General features: G+C 40.9%; 1 long non-coding RNA gene across 1 annotated transcript in view; it reads left to right on the top strand.

Moving 5' to 3' along the window:
- The first annotated feature begins 2921 nt into the window (after positions 1-2921).
- Positions 2922-23760, top strand: part of LOC140705505 (uncharacterized) — a 38464-nt gene continuing 17625 nt past the window's right edge. The window contains exon 1 of the long non-coding RNA XR_012084899.2: positions 2922-21841. This is a non-coding gene — a long non-coding RNA (uncharacterized LOC140705505). The remainder of the gene's footprint in view (positions 21842-23760) is intronic.

Raw genomic sequence — 23760 nt, 5'->3', positions numbered from 1 at the left:
TCCACCCAAGACCTACCGAAACAGATCCACATCAAGAAACCTCTGGAGTGGACCATTTTCACTGGTCCATTCTCCCTGTGGAGGGGGGGGGCTTAATGCAGACAGGTTGCATTTCAGCAGGAAGTGATCTGACTATGACAATGGAAACAAGCTAATTTTCATCATCCTTAGACCACATCCCACCCACACAGATGAGAACACCAAGTCCAGAGGGTGCCCCACTCTATTTATTGAACCAGTGACATGTTGGGAAAGGCTCTTAGAGGTCATGGACTCCATGAACTCCAGGGTTGCACCAGAAAATTCAGTCTCAGTGTGAATATTCAAGTCCCTGGCTAGCAATAGTCTGAGTGACTTCAACACTGCCACCAAAAGAACTTGGTCAACCCCAGGTGGGAAAGCACCGAGTCACTGGGAGAGCGATGCACTAGCATTATTGGTTTTTCCAGTGAATCCTGCCTTCTCATGATGTGCTCTAAGTATAGCCTCAGTTTTGTCATTTTTGCCTCCAGAGAAAGTTCAGGCTTGATTTTGTCTAGGACTCACCTGTTTGTCTTTCTGGCACGCCACGGTAACCTGGGCTATTACCTTATTGCATTTCTGTTGATTCTATGCATATCATGTTTTCTTTGTGCAGTCTGTTTGATTCCAGACCTGCTCCTCATTTTATCAAAGGCTAACGACTATCAAGGAATATTTTATCAATAACTATATATCAGTGCTGTTACAGAGTTGACTACATGTGTGAGCAAAACACTGCTAAGAGATACCAGACTAGTTCAGACTTTTCCTGAACAAACAATAGCTAAAAGTGTGTAGAGGCAGAGGTTATACAAGCCTGTTCCCAGCATACTTACATCTGGATGGGGTGAGGTTACTCTTTAGACTTTTACACCGTAGAATTCTGGAGAGGTGTTCTAAGTGCATTCATCTGAATGTGTTAAGAATCCTTTGAGTGACTGAGAATCCTGCCTTATCAACATTCTTCACTGTACAGATGTTTCTAAGGTAATTCAGCCCTACAGTCTTAAAAATCTTCTCCAGACCTTCATGTTAAATGCATAAAAGTTTTTAAAAGATCTTGTACGCATGGGGGAGATGGTTGGAGGATTCGAGCTGTGTGCACATCCTTCCCATCTACATTTTTTTCTCTATATAGTGTAAAGTGATTGCATGAACAAGGCATGCACTCACAAAGGGCGAGTCTATCCCCAACATTATACTATGTCAGTGTAGCATACAAGCCAAAATTCCAATTCACATTCCATTTGTTTGAATGAAAAATCTCCACAGACCCTTAAGTAATACCCAGATTGGGAGGGCAGAATACAAGCCAAACAAAAATGAAGCAAAAGAAATTTTTATTACCTTTTCCTGATTAAGTAAGGATGAGGCTTGTTTGTTTATTTGGTGGATTTATAACCTGCATTCCTCTCAAAAACATGAGACTCATGTCAGTTAACAATGTTGTTACATGCTGTCAAGAAGGCTCCAACTCACAATGACCATATGAATGGTAAAGGTAAAGGTTCCCCTTGACAATTTTTGTCCAGTCATGTTCAACTCTAGGGGGTGGTGCACATCCCCATTTCCAAGCCATAGAGCCAGCGTTTTGTCCAAAGACAATCTTCTGTGGTCACATGGCCAGTGCGACTTAGACACAGAACGCTGTTACCTTCCCACCGAGGTGGTCCCTATTGATCTACTCGCATTTGCATGCTTTCGAATTGCTAGGTTGGCGGGAGCTGGGACAAGCGACGGGCGCTCACTCCGTCGCGTGGATTCGATCTTACGACTGCTGGTCTTCTGACTCTGCAGCACAGGCTTCTGCGGTTTAGCCCGCAGCGCCACCACGTCCCTTTAGTGACCTCTAAATGTCCTGACCTTAAGAAGTCCTGCTCAGCAACTGGACATTCAAGGCTGTGTTTTCCTTTAAGGAGTCAATCCATCTCACATTTGGCAGTTAACAATAACATCAAATAAACCAGATATAACTAAAAGGGATAGCTCAGTGATTCAAGTATCTGGCTGTGGATCCAGAAGTTAGGCGTTTGGTTCCCCACTGTGCTTCCTGCAAGTACAGCCATATTGTGCGGTCTTTGGCAAGCTGCAAAATCTCAGGGTGGCCCCAGAAGAAGGGAATGGTAAGCCACTTCTAAGTATTTTCTACCTGGAAAACCCTGAAAAGTGTCCCCACCTGACTTGATGGCATGCTATTATTATTATTATTATTATTATTATTATTATTATTATTATTATTATTATTATTATTATTATTATTATTATTATTATTATTATTATTATTATTATTATTATTATTATTATTAACTAAAACACAAACCAGAGAAATTTATGCCATTTAAAATACGTTAATGAATGGGAAAATAATCTACAGTGACCATGCCCTGCCCTTGTTATCTCGAAGTCCAAGTACAGACATGTGGAAGAAAATGGTCCTTCAGACAGCCTGAACCCAAATTCAATTACTTAATATATTTGACTACTAGTTGGTGAACAAAAGATGTTGCTTTCTAAGAGCAGTGATGGAGAGGCATGTAATAATAGATTTTTGTACATCTTTCTGTGTTGTGGTACACCCTGAGTTTTGGGGGTGCAGTAACAATAGGAAAACGTACAGAGAGGAAGCCATGGGATCAACAGTTTCAATCAGGGAGAACTAGGGTTCTGTTGGGGGACAGGTAAGCACTGCAGCACCTTGCCGACAAAAGTCCGCATAGTCAAAGCTATGTTTTTTCCTGTAGTGATGTATGGAAGTGAGAGTTGGACCATAAAGAAAGCTGATCACCGAAGAATTGATGCTTTTGAATTGTGGTGCTGGAGGAGACTCTTGAGAGTCCCCTGGACTGCAAGGAGAACAAACCTATGCACTCTGAAGGAAATCAAGCCTGAGTGCTCACTGAAAGGACAGATCCTGAAGCTGAGGCTCCAATACTTTGGCCATCTCATGAGAAGAGAAGACTCCTTGGAAAAGTCGCTGATGTTGGGAAAGTGTGAGGGTAAGAGGAGAAGGGGATGACAGAGGACAAGATGGCTGGACAGTGTCATCGAAGCTACCAACATGAGTCTGACCCAACTCCAGGAGGCAGTGGAAGACAGGAGGGCCTGGCATGCTCTGATCCATGGGGTCACGAAGAGTCGGACATGACTAAACGGCTAAACAACAACAAAGCACTGCGGTCCACTTTCTATATTTCATATCTTTCCACTGAGTGGATCACACACACACATATATCTCAAGGGAAAGAAAGAGAAAAAGAATATATACTATACCTTTTTTTCCTGAAGTGAGCGAACACTGATTTTTCCATAGCCAGAATTTGATTGTTATGAGTCTCTTTGTGATTTGTCTCTGCTTAGAAGAAAAAATAAAATAAAATCCCAGGATACACACTGCAACACACCTCCGGGGTTGGCGTTTTAAAGCTTTGTTTAGACACTCTAAATCCACCTTGTCTTGGACAGGTGTTGGAGTGTCTGTGTCAAAGTGTTTGGTGGAACATCTTTTCTTCTTTCTGATAAAAGAGAATATGATAGTTTCCTTTTTAGAAGAATGATCTAAGAACTTCTCTTTTTTTCACCTTTACATGAGCTGAGGCATTCTTCTAAATGAGAGGAAGATGGTTTTGTGTGCGTGTGTGTGTTCTCTCTCTCTCTCTCTCTCTCTCTCTCTCTGTGTGTGTGTGTGTGTGTTTGTGTGTGTGTGTGTGTGTGTGTGTGTGTGAAAAGCATGGGACTTAACACTTAGCTCTTTGGACCCAAGAAACATTACAACTGGAAATACGGCAGTCTGAGGATGGCAAACTTCAATACCACAAGATCAATACTCGCTTTAAAAAGAATCATAATGCTTACCCATTTTGAGATGTTCAAAGCAGTCAAAATGTTTTGGAGAAATGTCTTAGTAATCTGAGTGGGCTGTTTGAGTGAGGAGTGACACCAGTTATTTCCCTGCTGATTTCTAGGAAGAGATTGTGGAAGCAGCTGCCTATAAACTCCTAAAAGCCTTACCTATACAACAATCTGCTTTTTCTTATTATATTGTGTAGTGCATACTGTGACCTTTCTTTTCATCATTCTGTCAGTGCTCAGTAACAGAACAAAAAAGTATGGATAGATACCACCAACGTATCCCTTGGAGTTGCTGCCCCCCCTTTACAGCCAGGCCCCTTCTAAGATTGCATACCTGCTTAACTGTGTTTTAATATTATAACATGTTGTGTCTTTAATTGCATCTGTTTTTAATGAGTATGTGAGTTGTCTGAATTTCCAGACTTGGGAGAAGTGTGGTATATTAAATAAATGAAACCTAGTAGTAGTAGTAGTAGTAGTAGTAGTAGTAGTAGTAGTAGTAGTAGTAGTAGTAGAAGAAGAAGAAGAAGAAGAAGAAGAAGAAGAAGAAGAAGAAGAAGAAGAAGAAGACAGCCACAACAACAATACTTCAAATACAAGAAAAAAACTGGGCAGCTGCTGCTGGGCAGAATTTACAATATTGGACTAGATGGGCCAGTGCTCTGACACAGTATAAAGCAAGTTCCTGATAGCAAAAGAAGTAATCAATGACTGCTACATAATCATGGAACTCCCTTTCCCTGAACACTTGCTATGTCAGCATAGGGCTTTTGGACTTTATTGGACTTCAGCTGCCAGATTTCACTAGGAATTCTCAGAATTCTCAGAGCTGAAAAAAAAAGCCATTATGTAACTGTGAGGAAGAAAGAAGAAATGGATGGCTAAGCTCTGTAGGAGGTTCAAGAGGTTTAGGGGATGTAGAGCTGTTGTTGCTTGGAGACTTACAGGGTTTAAGTCCCATACCTATTGCTAAGCACATTGCTTACCTTTTTAATGAAAACAGTGGTGTCTAATTGTATGCAGCTATTCCTGGCTGTATCAACATGAATTTGACCAAACTCCGGGAGTCAGTGGAAGACATGAGAGCCTGCCATGTTCTGATCCATGGGGTCACGAAGAGTTGGAAATGACTTAACAACTAAACAACAACAACAATTCCTGGCTGTAAATCCAGTATTTTTAGTGTATGTACATAGGACTTTGGCTGGATTATGTTCTAATTCCCTCCATTTCCAAAGTTGAGCTGCAAACCATGGGAGATGTTGTTATGGAGATGTAGCCAAGATATCACCCAAGCATAAGGGAAAAGAATCAGAAATAGCAAAAACTATCTTCAGACCCCAAGACCTTCAAAATACAACTGAACTTTAGAGAGGAACCCTAAAAAAGCAAAATATAGCTTGGTATAATATCTGTAGAAATGGAAAACCAAGAAATAGAGTGGAATGGAGTATCACGGAGAAGAGTATGGATGACTGTCTGGAACAGTGAATTTAACGTTCCTCCAGTTTGAAGGCAATAATTGAAAGGAATATAAGCACATCTGTCAAATTCCTGTCTCTTCCTGGTCAGTGTTATTTCAAGCTATTGTGCTCCAGAAAATGAGTCAATTGTTATGTCCAGATCCAACCCTTCTTTCTATATTGTTTTAATGTATTTTATATATTAATATGTGTCTTTTTAAAAAACCTCCATCTCACTTTTCTTCTTATTCCTGCAATTCGGAAGAAAATCAAACACCGCAGATTAATATTGTAGAGAAGAAAATGACTCCAACACATTGAAATTAAAAAACAAAATTTGCCTTTATACAGCTGTGGAATTAAGGTAAGGAATAACTTTTAAATAAAGATGTGTTAGATTCTCAGTGAGTATATTTATGAGGTACTGAGTTGAAGGGGGGGGCTGAGTAAGCCTAGAATGACAATGGCCTTTTTGGTGTGGGCTCACATGGTCTAAATAGGATGGCCTGAGGTTGCGGGGAGGAGTGATATGCCATTTGGACATGATCGTCATGTCCAAAGAGCATACAGACCTCAAGCGAGGTCAGGCTCTCTCTGCTGTCAATTTCTGTATTGTGAAGTTTCTTAAATAAGCAAGCCACTTCAGGATATCTGCAAAGTGTCCACTTCCCTTGCCCCTCTTTGATGCAGCAAGAAATGTGATATGGAGGGGGGGGGCTGGCTTTGGAATCACTTAGATTAATTTAAAAAAAAAATTCTTGCGATTGTTGCCAAATTGCCAATCAAAAACTGTCTGCTGTCATGGTTTCACTTAATACTTCATGCAAAAGGAAAAGAAAATAATTTTTGAAGTTTAATCTTTGAAGTTTTACCCTGCCTATCTCCTTTTAAGGAGATAGGCAGTGTAAAAATATTTTCAATAAATAAAATAAATAAATAAAAATAAAAATAAAAATTAATAATCTAAAGTCTAACAAGATGGAGATGCTGCTGATAATAACCAGGTGTTTGGGATTCAGCCTATTTTAGATGAGCTGTACTTTCCCAATTGATCAGGAATACAGTGGTGCCTTGAGTTGCGAACTTAATTTGTTCCAGGATGATAGTTGTAACTGAAGTTGGTTGTAACTCAAAGCACCATTTCCCATTGAAACGCGATTAATCTGTTCTAGCCTTTTTTGGTTGTATCTCAAGGTGCTGGTTGTATCTCAAATCATTAATTCCCATTGGACCTAATGCAAAAGTGGTTAATCCATCCACTAGGGGGAGACTTTTTTTAACCTAAGATGACCTCTAAGGTTTGAAAAAACAGGGCAGGAAAGGGGGGAGGCAGCTTTTTTCCCGTTGTATCTCAAAGCACCTGTCGCAAGTCAAAGCAAAATTTTGCGACCGGAGCTGGTCGTAACTTGAATTGGTCGCAAATCAAGACGTTTGTAAGTTGAGGCACCACTGTACTTCTTGATTTTGGGTAGCCTACAGTTTCAGTTTGACCCAACCCCGGGAGGCAGTGGAAGACAGGAGGGCCTGGCATGCTGTGGTCCATGGGGTCAGGAAGAGTAGGACACAACGTAATGACTAAACAACAACAGCTTAAGTCAGCAAGTTAGTTGCAAAAAGTATATCCATGTATCATAGTGAGGCTTCCCCCCCACCCCACCCCCATCCTCCCAGAACATCTGCTATTAGGGAACGAAGATATCTTAAGAAGATATGGATGTTACTGCAGGATGCCTTCCCAAATAATCCAGTCATTTAACAGTTGTGGACAGCTAAGTGAAATCTCTCATAAGCATCTCTACTTATGACTCTCTATGTAGATGAACTGTGAGATGTTGAACTGTGAGATGAACTGTGAGATGTTTCAGTGTCACCACCATATTTCTGAGCAATTACTGAGCCAGAATAATTATGTTTCTTCAAAAACAAACATGATTACCATCCTTGTGGGTTACATTTTGGGTATCTCACAACTACTACAGATAGCTGTATTAAGCACATTCTGCGAAGCTCTGACAGAAAGATTCACATCGTGTATCTCTTCAAACATTAATACATGTCCTTTTCTCTAGAACCCTGTTGTCTTAAGTGCCCTGTTAAATGGCCATACATTGGGTATTAATTTCCATGATACACAGCCAGTATGTCTGATGATGCCTAGCTAGTGTGACTTGTTATGGTTGGAGTTGTAACCCAGTAGATCTAGAGCAAAAAGTGGTTCCCAACTTTTTTCGTGTCATGACCCCCTTTTTCAATAGTCAAGTAACCTGCCACCCCCCGATGTTTGCATTAAAAAGGGATTTTTAATGGGGTAGAGTCATTCCTTCTCAGAAAGTAGAGGCTTCTTTCTCCCCCAAAGGACCTGTTTCTCATACATACACATACACACTAACTTTAAGATTCTGCTCCAAAAGGTCAAGGAAGAAATTATTAAATAAGGGCTACAAGATATAGAAGGTGACCTACAACCCCCCACCTTGTGGACTCCCTTGGGGGCCAAGAACCCCAGGTTGGGAAGCACTAATTTAGAGGAACACTAATTTGGGAAAAGTATTAAGCCTTTATGCCTAAACTGGATTGACCAAGAGCTGTAAACTAGATAGCAAGTTATGTTTCACCAACTGAAGAGGTTAAGGCTCTTTTAAGGAACTAGAAGTAGGGGAAACCAAAACAGACAGATTCATCCTTCCAGACTCAGGATTTGCCAAACACTTCAAAGCCTTCAGTTCTCCGGGAAGCTGCTATATAGTCCTCTCCATACTAGGAATACCTGTATCTAATGAATTTTGCTAATGCAAACAAGAAACAATTTAATTTAATGTTCGAAGGATTTGTCAAATTCACATGTATCATAATATTGGGATGGAAAGAACAATGCATGTATGTGTGTTTAATTATTTAAATATGGCAGATTTTCCCATTGCTGCATGGAATTGTTCTATGTGTGAACTGGCCATACTTTTTAAAAGATTTCTAATATTTTCTCTCTTCCAGAAAACAAAAGTGGAATTAGTATTGGGGCTCCATGTATGAAGCTGCAGGAAATTGTCTATATTGGCCAGAGGATTGTGATCTAAAGCCATTGGCTAGATTGGCTAGACTTCCCCACTGAGCCTGCTGAAAGAGATGACATATCCTGCAACCGCACTTTGTTACAACATGTCACAAAAGCTAATATTGCCTTCAGCGGCACATGCATTAGAAATATGGTTGTTGATATGCTAAGTGATTTTTTTAATAGACCTTGTTAAACACGTTTGCTTCAGAGACCTAAAGCTATCTATCACCAGAGTGGTTTTTCTCTCCCCCCTAGTTGTTGCTTTTTTTCCTAGGCTTAGTGAGGTGAAATACCTTTCCCCTGTAGACTTCCCCTACAAATTGCTTTTCAATAATCCAAGCCTAGCCATGGGATAACCTGCTCACAACCCTCTTCTGCATGACAATGGAAACTCACAAATGTGTCACCAGCAATTATAACTCCTGCCTTGACAGGAGACGGAACTAAAGATAAGGGAGCTCAGCCTAATTAGTGACAGAGCCGAACTATAGCAGGGGACAGACCCTGCTCTGGCAGGCTGAAACCAGAGTGGTGGGGGAGAGAAAGACAGAAGAATTGACTATTATTTGGGAGGAAATAGAAGATGGTAAGAGGACACCAGCCCCATTTGCCATTTCATGAGCCAGAGGGAAGGAAACCAGACAGGCCTTGCCCCTTTGGATTTTCTACGGGGAATCCCCTTCCCATCTGGAACTGCAGCTGCAGCAAGAAATCGGTATGCAAAACGACATGTTGCTGAAACCATGTCTGCACAAAAGCCTTGTGGTACGACTTTTCAAAACACAAAGATGTGTGATGGGACACCCCCAGCACCATTGTCAGTAAATGCAAAGCTACAAGGCATACCTACCCGTATTCTATGGTCAGTCCTTCCGTCCCTGTTCAGCTTTGTAGATTCCATCCAGAGCAGGTTTCCTGAGCTTAAGCAAAGGGACTAAAGGTACGGATATATATATATTTTCCAGACTCAGCGATGGGGAAATGCAGGCTAAAAATCAAATAAATAAAGCTATACCTGTTGGACTCTCCAATCTGAAAAATATATTTCCTCTTCCATTGTCATCATCGTCATCATTATCATTATATTATTTCATATTATAATGTATATCATTATACATTTCTTCCAAGGGGATCAAGGTTACACTGGTGGCTCTTCATTCCATCTTCACCACAAAATCTATGGGGTAGCAACTGCAACAACAACAAGAAAGATAATAACAACAAATCATGGGCTTGATAAGGTCCCTTCCAGCTCCATAGTTCTAAGACAATGGCAATGATTTAATCTGGGCATAGACCCTGCTTGAAAATAAAACACCAGCGATTTTTGTTCCCATTGGGACTGGAGGCCCTGCCCTTGTAGACAAGGTGTAATTCCTTCATGGTAGACTGAAAATTTGGCCTAATTCAGTATCCAGAGTTTAGTATATTCAAATTAGTTTTAGGATGTGAAATTATGATGCAGAAAGGAGATAATGGCTCAGAGCAGGCTGGAGTGCCATTTGGAGGAGGGACTGAGCCAGCCCTGCAATCTACAGAGGCTTTCTCCCTTTGTCTCCCATTGTTTCTTTCTTATAACTGACATTAAGCTGCATAGGTAAGAAAAGCAGAAGAGAGGGAACACTGCTTTGTGGGGGAGAGGTGCTGACGTGTAATTAAGAGAGTGCAAGGAGGCTGTTTGGTCCTTGTACAAAATGATCCATCCCCGTTGACACAATGAGAGCTAATGAACTAAATCTGAAAGCATCAGCGTACAATTTTGACAAATGTGGTGTTTTCCTATTGAGAGAGTGGGAAATGATTATAAATGGCCAGCTGGGCTTGTTTTCAGGCATGGGTACTCTGGGAATGCTGGTATTATGGCCTCCGTTGGTCTTGGCGATGTAAATTATTTCACACTCCTGCTTCTGAATCAATTGGGTGTTTCCTCTGCTTAAGCGCAGCTGAAATAGAATCTCTCCCACTCCAGAGTAGAGAAATGTTCTGTGCACTTCAGGGGGCTTTTGAAAATGGCTGGGTCTTGTATTTGAAAGGAAAGGGTCATTCAGAATTTTAAATACATTCTCTTACTCTTCAAACCTTCATTTTTTCCCCTTTAAGGAGTTCTTTAAAAATCTGGGCAGTCTAAAAGCAAGATAACGTGTCATATATCTGTATTGATATGATATTATAATACTTGGATAGCAGAATATGGTGCAGCAAAATGTCATGATTAGAAAATGAACGTTTAAGAGGCTAAAATTCAGGCTAAAACAGGATGGGTCAACTAGATTTTTTTACGCAAGGATTTTTTTTCTTGAGCATATTTTTTTAAAAAAATTCACTCATTTTTTTGGTAAATAGAAATTGATAGTGGTTTTTGAAAGTTAAAAAGTATGGAGAAAATGAGGCAGAGACATCAAGATTAAAAAAAATAGACAATTGACCAGTTCCCCCTAAACCAGTGGCATCAAGATTTGCCATTTTGACAAACAAAAGTTATTCCTCTTTTAAAGTGTGCTACCTCTCTTGTTCACTAAATATGGATGCAATTCTTCTTGAAATAAATTTTATTTGGATGCAGAACAGCCCAATATGTAAGATAGGATGTATTTCATAGATCATAGACCAGTAGAATCCTTTAAAATTTTATAGATTTGACATAACAGTTACTCACCACCAATATTATTTTCCTATATACTGTGCTTTCAAGGAAGACTGTGGGGGAAAATGCCACAGTGTTATTGTATGAACAGTTTATATCTTTCTTGAAAAATCTCTAAAAACTCTTCTAGAATATTTGTAAATTATGTCTTTCTCTGCAGCTCGATTTTTTAAAAGGTAGCACATAATGTATGTTTGATATTCTACCTATATTCTAGCGTCAATAGAATACCATGGTCTGCTCTGAATGAACATGGTTTTCAGGCACCAGCATTCAGAATTGAGCCTGTTATTTTTTTGTTTCCATATTTCAGTGCAACAAATGGCCTACAATTTCTCAAAGGAATGGCATTTGATGACTCGCATATAGATCCATGAGATGCATGTAGACTTCAAAATGCAACAAACATATTTACTGGTACTGCAGATAACATTTTGCAGAAATTCTGCTAAAAACAAAACTCAGCAGTGATGAGCAGATGCAGTAATATATGTTGCCAAGACCTTAAGCATAGACAGTGTTTGGAAAGGCCCATCCTAATCTCTTGGTTGTATTCTTCTTCTGTTTTAAACAATCTTAGAACTGCAGAGATGGAAGGGACCCTGTGGATGATTGAATCCAGTTCCTGTCAAGGAGGCACCGTGGGGAATCCAACTCCTAGCCTCTGGCTTCACCTAAGCCAATGAGCTATTCAGCAGTTCTCAAAAACTATAGCCACCAATTATGTGACCATCAGAACTATAGAAAAACTCACTCTGAAGAACTTCACATTTCCCTCTTTCCTCATCACTGTTCTGGGTAATGAAGGCACCTTGAGCTACATTTCATCCAATCTTTTTCGTTTCCCAACATAGTGCCCCATATGTGCAGCCTACTGGATGTTCTCTTGCACTTGCCTTCCTGATGCAGCTAAGAAAAGCCCAACAGTCCTATCCACCAACTTCCACTTTTACTTTCCAGCCAATCAAACAGACTCCTTCAGATCATTCACAAAGTTAAGTATTACTTCCTTACCAAACCATCCAGACCAAACAAACAGCGATGGTTGGAAGAGCTGGTCCTTCTGTGCTTCAGCAAGGTTAGAGTCACGTCATGCTTTTAGTACAATTAAAAGGTCACTGGGTGTCTGCACTGCTTCCTCTTTCCTATCATAAAACCCAGAAAAGCACTGTGGAGAATTCCTAAAGCCACATGTCATAAGATTTGAAAGGCACCTGGCAGAAACTGGAGACATTCCCCACACCCAGCAGTTCTCAAATAGGAACACGCAGAAGTGTAAACTGAGCTCATGGGGGTCAGTAATGGCCTTTGTTTAACCTCTCCCATATGACTTCACTTCCCCCAGTCTGCCAATCCATAACCCCTCTCATTAATGGAACTAATTGCATGAGAACAAATCAAGGGATGGCAGGAACATCTGGCTTGCATACTGTACATGCCACTGTATGTTAACCTTTCACACTCTGTCAAACGGTATGTGAAAGTATGTCAGGAGTGCAGCTGTGTGTAGAGTTTCACACAGAGAGAGAACTGCTACAGACAACCAAGAGGAAGGAAGGAAGGAAGGAAGGAAGGAAGGAAGGAAGGAAGGAAGGAAGGAAGGAAGGAAGGAAGGAAAGCTGTGCGTACTATTTATCTATTGTTTATCAGAAAGCAAGCAAGCAAGTTCTCTGCATTGTAGCATTTCTGCCTTTCTACAGAACTCTGACAAAAATCAAGAGTGGATCCATTCTTTCATCTAGGCCAGGATTTCAAAATGTCCTGAAGTAAGCATAGAGTAGTCTAACCCAAGATATATACTAGACATCTGAGCAAAGGGAATATCTGGAAGATAGAAGGCTAGTCTGCGTACGGGAAAGGAATTCTTATGATATTCTTCAGCAAGTGATATACAAACGCCTACTGCCTGTGATGCTGGAGGTGATACCTCCAATTCCCTTTTGCAGCCATCACTACATCCTGTAGTGGTGAATACCACAATTTTACCATGTTCTGTATGAAGAAGCACATCTCTTTATCTGTTATGAAACTCCCACCACTCACTAGCTAATATCTTGTTGCATAGCTATGTTTGTACAAAATGAGTGACATCACTGGCTACAGCAGATTTCCCAATAATTAGGCAGTTCCTTTTCCGGTTTTGGAGTGTTGAAATTGCATGCAATGATACAAAGTCGATGTTGTTGTTGTGATCAAGTTGCTTCTGACTCATGTGGCCCTATGAATGAGCAATCTCCAAAATTTCCTATCCTCAACTGCCCTGCTCAGCTCTTATAAACTCAAGCCCATGCCTTCCTTGATGGAATCAGTCCATCTTGTATTTAGTCTGCCTCTTTTCCTGCTGTGGGGCAGTGACAACCCTTCAGCCCAGGCTTGTATCAGGTCGTTGGCTGGGGGTCACAAAACAGGATGCAGAGTGAATCTCCAGAAAAGAACAATAAAACTTTATTACTTTTGAAAGCAGGAGATACAGTAGTGCCTCGACTTACGAATGTCCCACTATATGACCATTTCAAGTTACGACCAGCTCCAGCTGCAAAAAGGCAGGGGGGAAAGGCGGGAAATTCAAATTGCTAACCGTTGGCGAAGAGGCTGCTTCTTTGAAGCTCTTTCACCCCAACGGTTAGAGTGAGTGTGATCGGAGGAGACTTCGGATTGCCCAGTAAGGTAAGGTGCAGTTTTCTGATTTTTAAAAATTGTTCTGGATGGGTTTTGCAGCATGGTTTTGGGCTGGGGGATTATGTTTCTGTGCTGTGATGGGTCTTGGGGGGTTTGCTTTTTGGTTCCCCCCCATTTCCGATGGGCCTTGAGGGGTTTGGTTGCTTTCTGCTTTTTTTTTTTTTTTTTTTGCATTTCCGAAAGGTCTTGCACGCTTCGCTTGCTTTCTGCTTTGCTTTCTTTTCATTTCCAATGGGTCTTGCACGCTTTGCTTGCATTTCTATTTCTTTTTTTCCTTAGGCTAGAACAGATTAATCGTGTTTCCGATGGGTCTTGCAGAGATTGGGGGATTGATTTTGTTCTACAGCCGGAATGGATTAATTGCATTTCCATGCATCCCTATAGGAAATGGTGCTTCAACTTATGACCATTTTGAGTTATGACTGGAGTTCTGGAACCAATTAAGTTTGTAAGTCGAGGCACCACTGTATATCAAAACACACATAGTATATGTGTAAAAAGCAACAATGGCTTTTTAAAAATACTTCTAAATGGAATTTTCCAGGGTACAAGCTGAGTCTCAACAGAAATTTATAATATATAAACAACAACAGTAATTTCAAGGGCAATCTCTATATTTAATAAATGTCTTTATCTATCATAGCACCTAAAACTAAAACCCCACAAGATCCAAATATCAATAACTCAATATGATAATTCACAGACATGCTTCTAAAATTCATACAAAAGAAAAAGAAAAACAAGAAAGGAAAAAAATTAAAAATTAATATTAACAGCAACTGGGGAATAAGTTCTTGAAGGCAACTGTTTATAGTTCTGTTTTTAGTAATTTCCTGAACATCTGGAACATCAGTATGACAACAGATGTACAATGTGATCTTGGGCTCCCCACAACTTGGTGTTTTACAAAGTAAGAACCTAACGGATCACATTCAGGTAGGAATACTTTGCCAGAGATGTTATGGGGGGGAAACGGTACTTACAATAAACATCACAGGTGCATTTAGTGATGGTCAGAAGTAATAGAGGTCAGAAGAAACATACTGCAAGTAATAATGTTATCTGTAACATGTTACTTTTTCAGGAAATCAGGACATAATGCAAATAACAATTGCTAATATCATATTTACTATGCAATAAATTATATTTATTTGTTGCTTCTTTTTATCCACTTTCGGTGTTGGTGGTACTTTTCGGAATTCCTCCCTCCAAAATGTTAGGTTATTTTCTTCTCAATATTTTTTCTTTAAAAAGGAAAAGGGATTAAAGTGCTAATAAATTACAAATATGAAAAAAAATGGCATCTAGTTGCACCTAAAGTACTCAAAAAAAGGTCACTATTCCCTTCTGTGGGCCGAGGCACTCTGGAACAGCCAGGATGGTCTAACTACCTCTTGTGTTCACAAAATGACACAAAGCAAGGGAGAAATCCTAGAAGGCGATTCCTTTTTAAAATCACTTCTCACCCAAACAATTGTCATGGGTGTTTTTTAACAAGCATGAATGGTAGTGAGTGTTCTATAGACTATCTTGACTGCTGCCACTGGTGTTGCCAACATTCAGGCTGCTTTTTGCTATGTAAAACTTGACTTCAGTTTTCCTGTTTGCAATGCGGGCATGATACTGTGCTGGAATATTGGGCCATTGAACTGTGGATGCAGAAGCACAATATTCCACATTCATAAAGTAGGGTTCTTCTATTGAAGAATTGTATTTCCTGGCTTTTTAAAATGGTAGCTTAAATATACATTCACTACACAAACATTGTGACAGAAATTTCTCTCATGTAGAATTACCCAGTGCTAGATCATCCCAGAAGATGAGTACATGATCTATGCTATAGTTGTTGGACAAGGACAGAAGCAAGGACAGCTGGGATATGTCTGTAGTCCCTCTGTGCCAAAATAGTTTGAAGGGCTGTTTTGGACTTACTGAAATGGTGAAGAAAAAGTGTCAGTGAGTGCAGCATATACAATGGAGAAACCTAGCACACTCATTAACCTCTCAGGTAAACTTTTCAGGTAAATTTCATGCCTGCTCTGCAGAATGCAGACTAGAAAGCTATGTTACAGTTTCCAAGCCCTTTCCTTGAGGTACACAACCTGAATAATGAAAGCTATATTGGACAAAAATGGATCTACTTTCGAACCTGTTCCACACATGCTCAGTTTATAACAAAGTCTCTGTTTTGACCTTTTGAAAGGCCTTTTTTGAGGATCAGTATTTCAACCCCTGCAGTCTAGATTCCTTTCAAATTTCAGAAACTGATGGTAAAGCCAAGCATTCTCTTTCAAGATAAGCAAGATTGGTCTTTTCAATTAATATGATCTCTGGCCCCATCTTTGCTGTCCTTCTGCAAGCAGCCAAAGACCTTTCTCTCCAGACAAGCTCTTCCCTAGTGACTGGCAGTCTGAGAAGGGTTTTTCAAATTGAATTGTTGTGCTCTGCTGCTTTTAAATGTGTTTCTAGTATTAATTTTATTTACCATTTTAATATGCTTGTTTAATTCTTTGTATATTTACTGTTTTTAGCTTTTAAATATTGTCATTTTAATGTTGTAAGCTGCCTTGGGTCCTTTTAAGAAGGACGGGATAAAAGGTGGGATAAAAATATTTTAAATAAATCAATAAAATAAATAAATTTTAAGCCTGGGCATGTCTAGGGTCACCTATTGCTGAATAAGGGGTAAAACAATTGTAGTTTTTAAAAAGTCATATCTCAAAAACCCTTTGCCCAAACTTCCCCAATTTGACACAAAGCAAGAACAGATTGCCTGTTACGTCTGTGTCAAATTCAGTGCTGATCCAAAGTCCAGTTTCAAAGTTACAAATTTTTTGTTTGGGCTCTCTCATTTTTTAGAATTGCCTTGCAGAATGTTGCTTTGCTGTGCTGCACAATAATATCACTGCACTCCTGCACAGTGACATTGTCTCTGAATATTAACTAAGGTTAAAAACATGTGCACACATGCACAAAGAAAATACATGGGTTGCTGTGTAGCAATACGTGCAATATAAATTTAATCTAAAACACTACTATGAAGCTCCCCCCCCCCATCCAATTTCCTGTAGATTCCTCTAATGTCATGGTAACCAAGTCAGCCTTTATGGAACACCCCCCCCCAAAAAAATTGCTCATTTTAATAGACAAATGGTAACACCTTTCATCACTGGCCTAAAATATTTTTGTTTCCTGGAGAAAATTGTGCCTTTCCCCCCTTTATTCAAGGTCTGTTGTACCAAAACTCAGACAATTGTTTCGGCATTTTGGAAAATCCCACAACTTGTCAATATAACTTGAATAACAATATGCTATTCTTCCATGACAACCAAAATCTATTGGCTGAGGAGACCTTTGCATTCTTATTAATGGTAGGTCTGACCTGGTGCTCTTTAAGTACCCTTTCCTGATTTCAGCATAATTACAATTTCAACATGATTGAGACTCAGTCATAGGCACCTTTAAATGGGATGGGTTTAGGACCATAACAAAACTAGCCAAGAATGCTCCCCCTCATTTCTGAACTGACTTCCTGAATTCAACTCTCCTAGTCACAGTGATCAGAAACTTGCCCAAAATAAACAGAAGAAAGTTCTGTTTTAGTGGGATATGGAGCTGTGGAGATGCAAAGTTGAAAAGGTGGAGGGATATGAACTTGTGAATCAACGTTTCTTACCAGCTGAAGCAGACCCTCATAATCAGCAAAGTTCAAGCTGACAGCAGGGGCATTAAACGACTTGTCGGGGAAGCTCAGCTGGGTGTCTCAAGAGGAATGATTTGCAAAAAAGATTTGCTTTGAGGAAAGAAGAAGAGCTTGGGAGTAAGGGAAAAGAAGGAAAACCACAGTTAAGCAGTGCAACAGACATCTGTAGCTTAACTGTTCCTTTTTCTTCCTTTCTGTCTTCGGGGCTTTCAGCAAAGTGAATGAATGGATGTTTACAATGATATGATTCTTTCCTGAGAGAGAATTGAATTAATTGGAATGTTAAGGCCCTGGTTTATAAAAATAATTAATTAAAGTCCTAAATTAACAAGTGTCAAAATCAATCTTTTGCTTTTAGATATGGAAAAGACAAAGTAGCTCTGAAGGTACATGGTGGTTCAAGGGGATATGGTGGCTACTTTCATATAATCAAAAAAGAGGGCATGTACCACCAAAGGCTGGCTGGATATCTCAGTGAGATAGAAGACCTGGTTGCAGATCCAAAGGTTCAGAGTCCAATTCCCCACTGTGATTCCTGGGAGAACAGCCAGCCTGTATGGCCTTGGGCAAGCTATGTGGTCTCACAGTACTTTCTGAAGAAGGCACTGGTAAACTACTTCTGAACACTTTATACCAAGAAAATCCTGAGACAAATACAATCTGTCTCCTATCCAGCTTCCTGATTTGGCTGGTTTCAGGTCTGCCTCTTTGCCTCGGCCTGCTGGACAAGGGTCTCTTCAAATTGGGAGAGGCCGTGATGCACCGCCTGCCTCCAGGCTGAACGCTCGGATGTCAAGGTTTCCCATCTGTTGAGGTCCATTCCTAAGGCCTTCAGAAACCACTTGCAGATATCCTTGTATTGCAGCTGTGGTCTCCCTCTGGGGTGCTTTCCCTGCACTAATTCTCCACATAGGAGATCTTTAGGAATCTGACTATCAGCTGTTCTCACAACATGCCCAAGCCAACGTAGACGTCACTGTTTCAGTAATGTATACATGCTAAAAATTCCAGCTCGTTCTAGGACTACTCTATTTGGAACTTTGTCCTGCCAGGTGATACTGAGAATGCGTCGGAGACAACGCATATGGAACGTGTTCAGCTTCCTCCCCTGCTGTGCACAAAGGATCCAGGACTCACTGCAGTACAGGAGTGTGCTCAGGACACAGGCTCTATAGACCTGGATCTTGGTATATGCCACCAGCTTCTTATTAAGCCATACTCTCTTTGTGAGTCTAGAGAACATGGTAGCTGCTTTGCCAATGCATTTATCCAGCTTGACATCTAGGAAGAGTGTCAGAGATCATTGAGCCAAGGTACACAAAGTCATGAACAACCTCCAATTCTTGTGTGGAGATGGTAAGAATGCCCTGGCCCACGACCTGTGTTTTCTTCAGGCTGATTGTTAGCCCAAAGTCTTGGCAGGCCTTGCTAAAATGATTCATGAGTTGCTGGAGGTCTTCAGCAGAGTGGGCAACAATGGCTGCATCATTGGCAAAGAGGAATGCATTTCAGTTGGACTTTGGTCCTCACTCTCAGTCTAGAGAGATTGAAGAGCTTTCCATCTGATCTAGTCCGGAGATAGACACCTTCTGTTGCAGTTCCAAAGGCGTGCTTCAGCATGACAGCAAAAAAGATCCCAAACAGAGTCGGCGCAAGGACACAGCCTTGTTTTACTCCGCTTTGGATGTCAAAGGGATCGGATGTTGAGCCATCAAAAACTACAGTGCCCTTCATTTCTTCATGAAAGGACCTGATGATGTTAAGGAGTCGAGGTGGACATCCAATCTTGGGAAGGATTTTAAAAAGGCCATCCCTACTAACCAAATCAAAGGCTTTTGTGAGATCTATGAAGGCCACAAAGAGTGGCTATCATTGTTCTCTACATTTCTCCTGCAACTGTCTGAGGGAAAATACCATGTCAGTGGTGGATCTATTAGCTCGAAATCCACACTGTGATTCTGGATAGACTGTCTGCAAGCACCTGGAGCCTCTTCAGCACAACATGGGCAAGCAGCTTCCCACATATTACATGAACATTGGCATTACTGAATAGAAATTTATCTACCCAATGTTCCCTTTGTTAGATTTCGATATCAGGAGATCATATTCAGGAATCTCTCTGAAAGATACCTTCACACCACACATAAAATTGGCTCCCAAATTCATAAACACAAGTTATTAGTTTGTAACTCTGAACTGTGGAATCTACTCATTATTTTGCCTTCAGGGTGATTCTACTCACAGCTTGCAAAGTTCAGTCTTCTGGACTACAACATCCATAAGAACACATCTAGCATAGCCACCAGCAATGCTTGCTGGGAGATTCTGAGAGGTGATGTTCAGGAAAGAACTTATTCCAGGCTTCAACTTCAAATCATAAAAGATAAGTTGAAATTTTTGAATTTCAATTTCGAAATTTGGTTTTCCTTTTAAAAAACTGGATCTTAAGGATTGTTACTGAATTTACAGTGATAGTGTTAAAAATTTGCTTCCTCGTTCAAGAATACAAGAGCTAATCCCAGTTTAATGCTTTAGACTCCTCTTTTAAATCCAGCAGAATATGAGTGCACGGATGGGAGAAGTGGGGGAGAGAATCAGATTCTTAAATATATCAGACTTGTGTTAATGGAAGTAGAACAATAAAAGTGTTTTGTAATTACATAGCATTAATGTTCACTGTTCTCATGGATTTTATACATAGATTTCCAGTCTTCAGAGAGCTTGTCCACTCCCATGATACCCCCTCCAAAAGCATTTTTAAAACCACTGAAAGAAGCTGGCCCAAATATTTTAGCTGTGTGCTAAAAATGCTTAAGGAGGTTGAATACAGTAAAAGTCAATGAAAGTTCAAAAATGCAAAGGCTATTTCTAAGCCAATAAAAGCAACCTTTTTATTTCAGCTCCAGATTAGTGACATGACTAGAAGTAAACAAGTATAGTGGTAAATAAATTCTATATTTTAAAAAGCAAAAAATTCAAAGTCCTGTGTCTGCAGGTGCAAAGCAAGTTGTCCAAACATGACGGGATGGGGCTTTGTCTCAAACAATTCCAGAGATGCCTCAATTCTCTTTTGAGCGAGCTACTCTGTGTCCAAAGGATTAAAACTATTATTTAAAAAAATTAGAATGATTCACTTTGGGGCATTTGTACATTCCTTGAATGGCGTTTGCTTTGTTTTTCAAATAAGTACTTCTTCTGGCTCCACATACAATGCAGGAAACAAGTGCGGGACATGCCGAATGTTTGCAATTAGATTCTGCACTTAAAGGGGAGGGAGAAGGGAAAGAGAGAAATGGGAGGGCATGAAGGGTCATGTTGTTTTCATGCTTACGCCAATGAATTCTGCAGCTGTATTAGAAAATCCCAGACTCTTGCCTCATTCACAAGCCACATGTGCATGTGTGTGTGTGGGTGGGTGGGGGAAAGACACACAGAAAAATACCACACTTCTTGCTAGGGGGAAAAAAAATCCCTTGGCATCAATCATTACTTAACGTGCACAACTTAATTTTCTTACACTTTCATTCATAGAATTTTACTGCAGAAAACTTGACAGAAACAATGCCTCTGAGAAAACTTAATCAGTAATAAGCACAGCAAACATTTATAGTACGGTAACACATAGCTTTTGTTTGTCTTTCTTGCTACTGCTACCTCACATCTGATGTGGAGGGAGGCACACCAAATATTGTAAATATTTATAAAGGATTCAGTATTTGATATTATTTGCTCAAGTACAAATGGCTCCAGTTATACCTGTCATAAATAAAGAAAACCACAAATACAACACAAGTACTGAATGAAAAATACAGTTAGCACACATGGACTGAAGTAAGCATTTCCCACAAAACAGAACTGAGGAGATACTTAAAAATATCCATTTTAATTCCCACTCACCCCTGGGTTATTTTACTGGGAACCAATCTACTTGGAAAATATTATTTATTTTTGTGTTCCTTTTATTTAAAAAATACTTACTTTTGGGCTAAAGTTACCTGGAAATGTATAGTGAAGTGTTTTTCCATTGAATTGCCTTTTATAGTTTCCCTCAATGTGACTAGGCTGGTTGCCACATTACTGTCTTGGTGACCTTCAAATCCCTTCAGATGCACTACAATTACAATGAATCTGCAGCCCCACCCTGAATTTCACTACAAAAGCCAATCCACCATGGAACAGAATAATAACTCCAGACTATAATCTATTGATTGATTATTGATTTTTTTTATTCTGTATTTTCCAAGTTTAAGTTTATTGTATTAGCTAAAAGCCCAAAGATTTTTATGTTTTACAATTTCTGAGGAAAACCCAACTTTTAGGTGAGAAGACCATGAATTCTAATCTTTTTTGCTACAATTTGGAGAATGGTGGGTGGCTAACAGCACTTTGAAATGTGTTCCATTAGGCACAGTCCTGCTTTATAAAAGGTAAAGTACATCTTTTATTTGTCCAAAATGCATCATTTTTTAAAATAGGGCAGCAGCCATTTCCTACTTGGAAATTTCGCATCCAGAGAGTAGACATGTCGGGCATTGCTATGACTTAATTCATTGACCAAAAACCATTGACATGTTGCAACAGCAGGCTAGTTGCTTTGGTCAGGTATTAATGGATGAGTTTCAATTGTTGAGACCTGAGGATGTGGACAGGGTGCTTGGATCTGTCCGTTCTACCACAACTCCGCTCGACCCTTGCCCATCCTGGCTAATTAGAAGATCAGCCAGGGGGGTTCGCACCTGGGTCCAGGAGGCCGTGAATGCCTCTTTGAGAGAGGGAGTGGTCCCTACCACCTTGAAAGAGGCGGTAATTCGACCACTCCTTAAAAAGCCAAACCTGGACCCAAGGCTGGTGGCTAACTACCGACCAGTAGCGAACCTCCCTTATTTGGGCAAAGTGTTGGAGCGGGTTGTGGCTGGGCAACTCCAGGCGCTGCTGGATGAAACGGATTTTCTGGATCCATTTCAATCGGGTTTCAGGCCAGGTTTTGGTACAGAGACTGCCTTGGTCGCCCTGTATGATGACCTTTGCCGGGAGAGAGACAGGGGGAGTGTGACCCTGTTGATACTCCTGGACCTCTCAGCGGCTTTCAACACCATCGACCATGGTGTCCTTCTGGATAGGCTGGCTGGGTTGGGAGTTGGGGGCACTGTTTTACGGTGGTTCCGCTCCTTCCTGGCTGACCGTGTCCAGAGGGTGGTGCTGGGGGACAGTTGCTCTGCCCCATGGCATTCATGTCATGGGGTTCCTCAGGGCTCGATACTGTCCCCCATGCTGTTTAACATCTACATGAAACCGCTGGGAGAGGTCATCAGGAGGTTTGGGCTGAGGAGTCAGCAATATGCTGACGACACTCAGCTCTACCTCTCGTTTTCCACCAATCCAGGTGAGGCGGTTTCTGTGCTGAACTCGTGTCTGGACCTGATAATGGACTGGATGAGGGTCAATAAATTGAAACTCAATCCAGACAAGATGGAAGTGCTGTTAGTGGGTGCTTCGCCAGACAGGCTGGAGGGCCATCTCCCTGCCCTGAATGGGGTTACACTCCCCCTAAGGGACAGGGTCCGCAGCTTGGGGGTGCTCCTGGACCCCAGTCTAACACTGGAAGCCCAGGTGGACTCGGTGGCCAGGGGCGCCTTCCTCCAGCTGCGGAAACTATACCAGCTACGGCCCTACCTGGACGAGCGGAGTCTCATGACAGTTACACATGCACTGGTAACATCCCGTATAGATTACTGCAATGCGCTTTACGTGGGGCTGCCTTTGAAGATGGTCCGGCGACTGCAACTGGTTCAGAATCGAGCGGCGCGGCTGGTAAGTGGTGTGGCCGCCAGGGAACATATCAAGCCGATTCTGTACAAGTTACATTGGCTACCAGTTGCTGCCCGGGCCCAATTCAAAGTGCTTGTTTTGACATATAAAGCCCTAAATGGCTTGGGCCCTGGATACCTGAAGGACCGCCTCCTTCCATATGAGCCTACCCGGCAGTTAAGATCTAGCCAGGGGGCCCTTTTGAAAGAGCCATCCCTCAAGGAGGTAAGAGGGGTGGCTTGCAGACAAAGGGCCTTTTCGGCAGCTGCCCCCAGACTATGGAATGCCCTCCCGACTGAGATTCGTCTGGCGCCGACACTGATGACATTTCGGCGCCAGGTCAAAACCTTCCTGTTCCAGAGGGCTTTTAACTGAAATAATATTAACTGTGGGTCTGATGGCAATTTTATATATATTTTAATTGTATTTTAATTGTACATATCTTTATTGTATTTTAAATGCTGTAAGCCGCCCAGAGACCTTTGGGTAGTGTGGGCGGCATATAAATTAAATAAATAAATAATAAATAAATAAATAA

This window comes from Pogona vitticeps, chromosome 3 (assembly GCF_051106095.1).
Source record: "Pogona vitticeps strain Pit_001003342236 chromosome 3, PviZW2.1, whole genome shotgun sequence".
Classification (NCBI taxonomy): Eukaryota; Metazoa; Chordata; class Lepidosauria; order Squamata; family Agamidae; genus Pogona; species Pogona vitticeps.
Note: the sequence above shows the minus strand (reverse complement) of the source record. Positions and strands in the feature narration are given on the sequence as shown.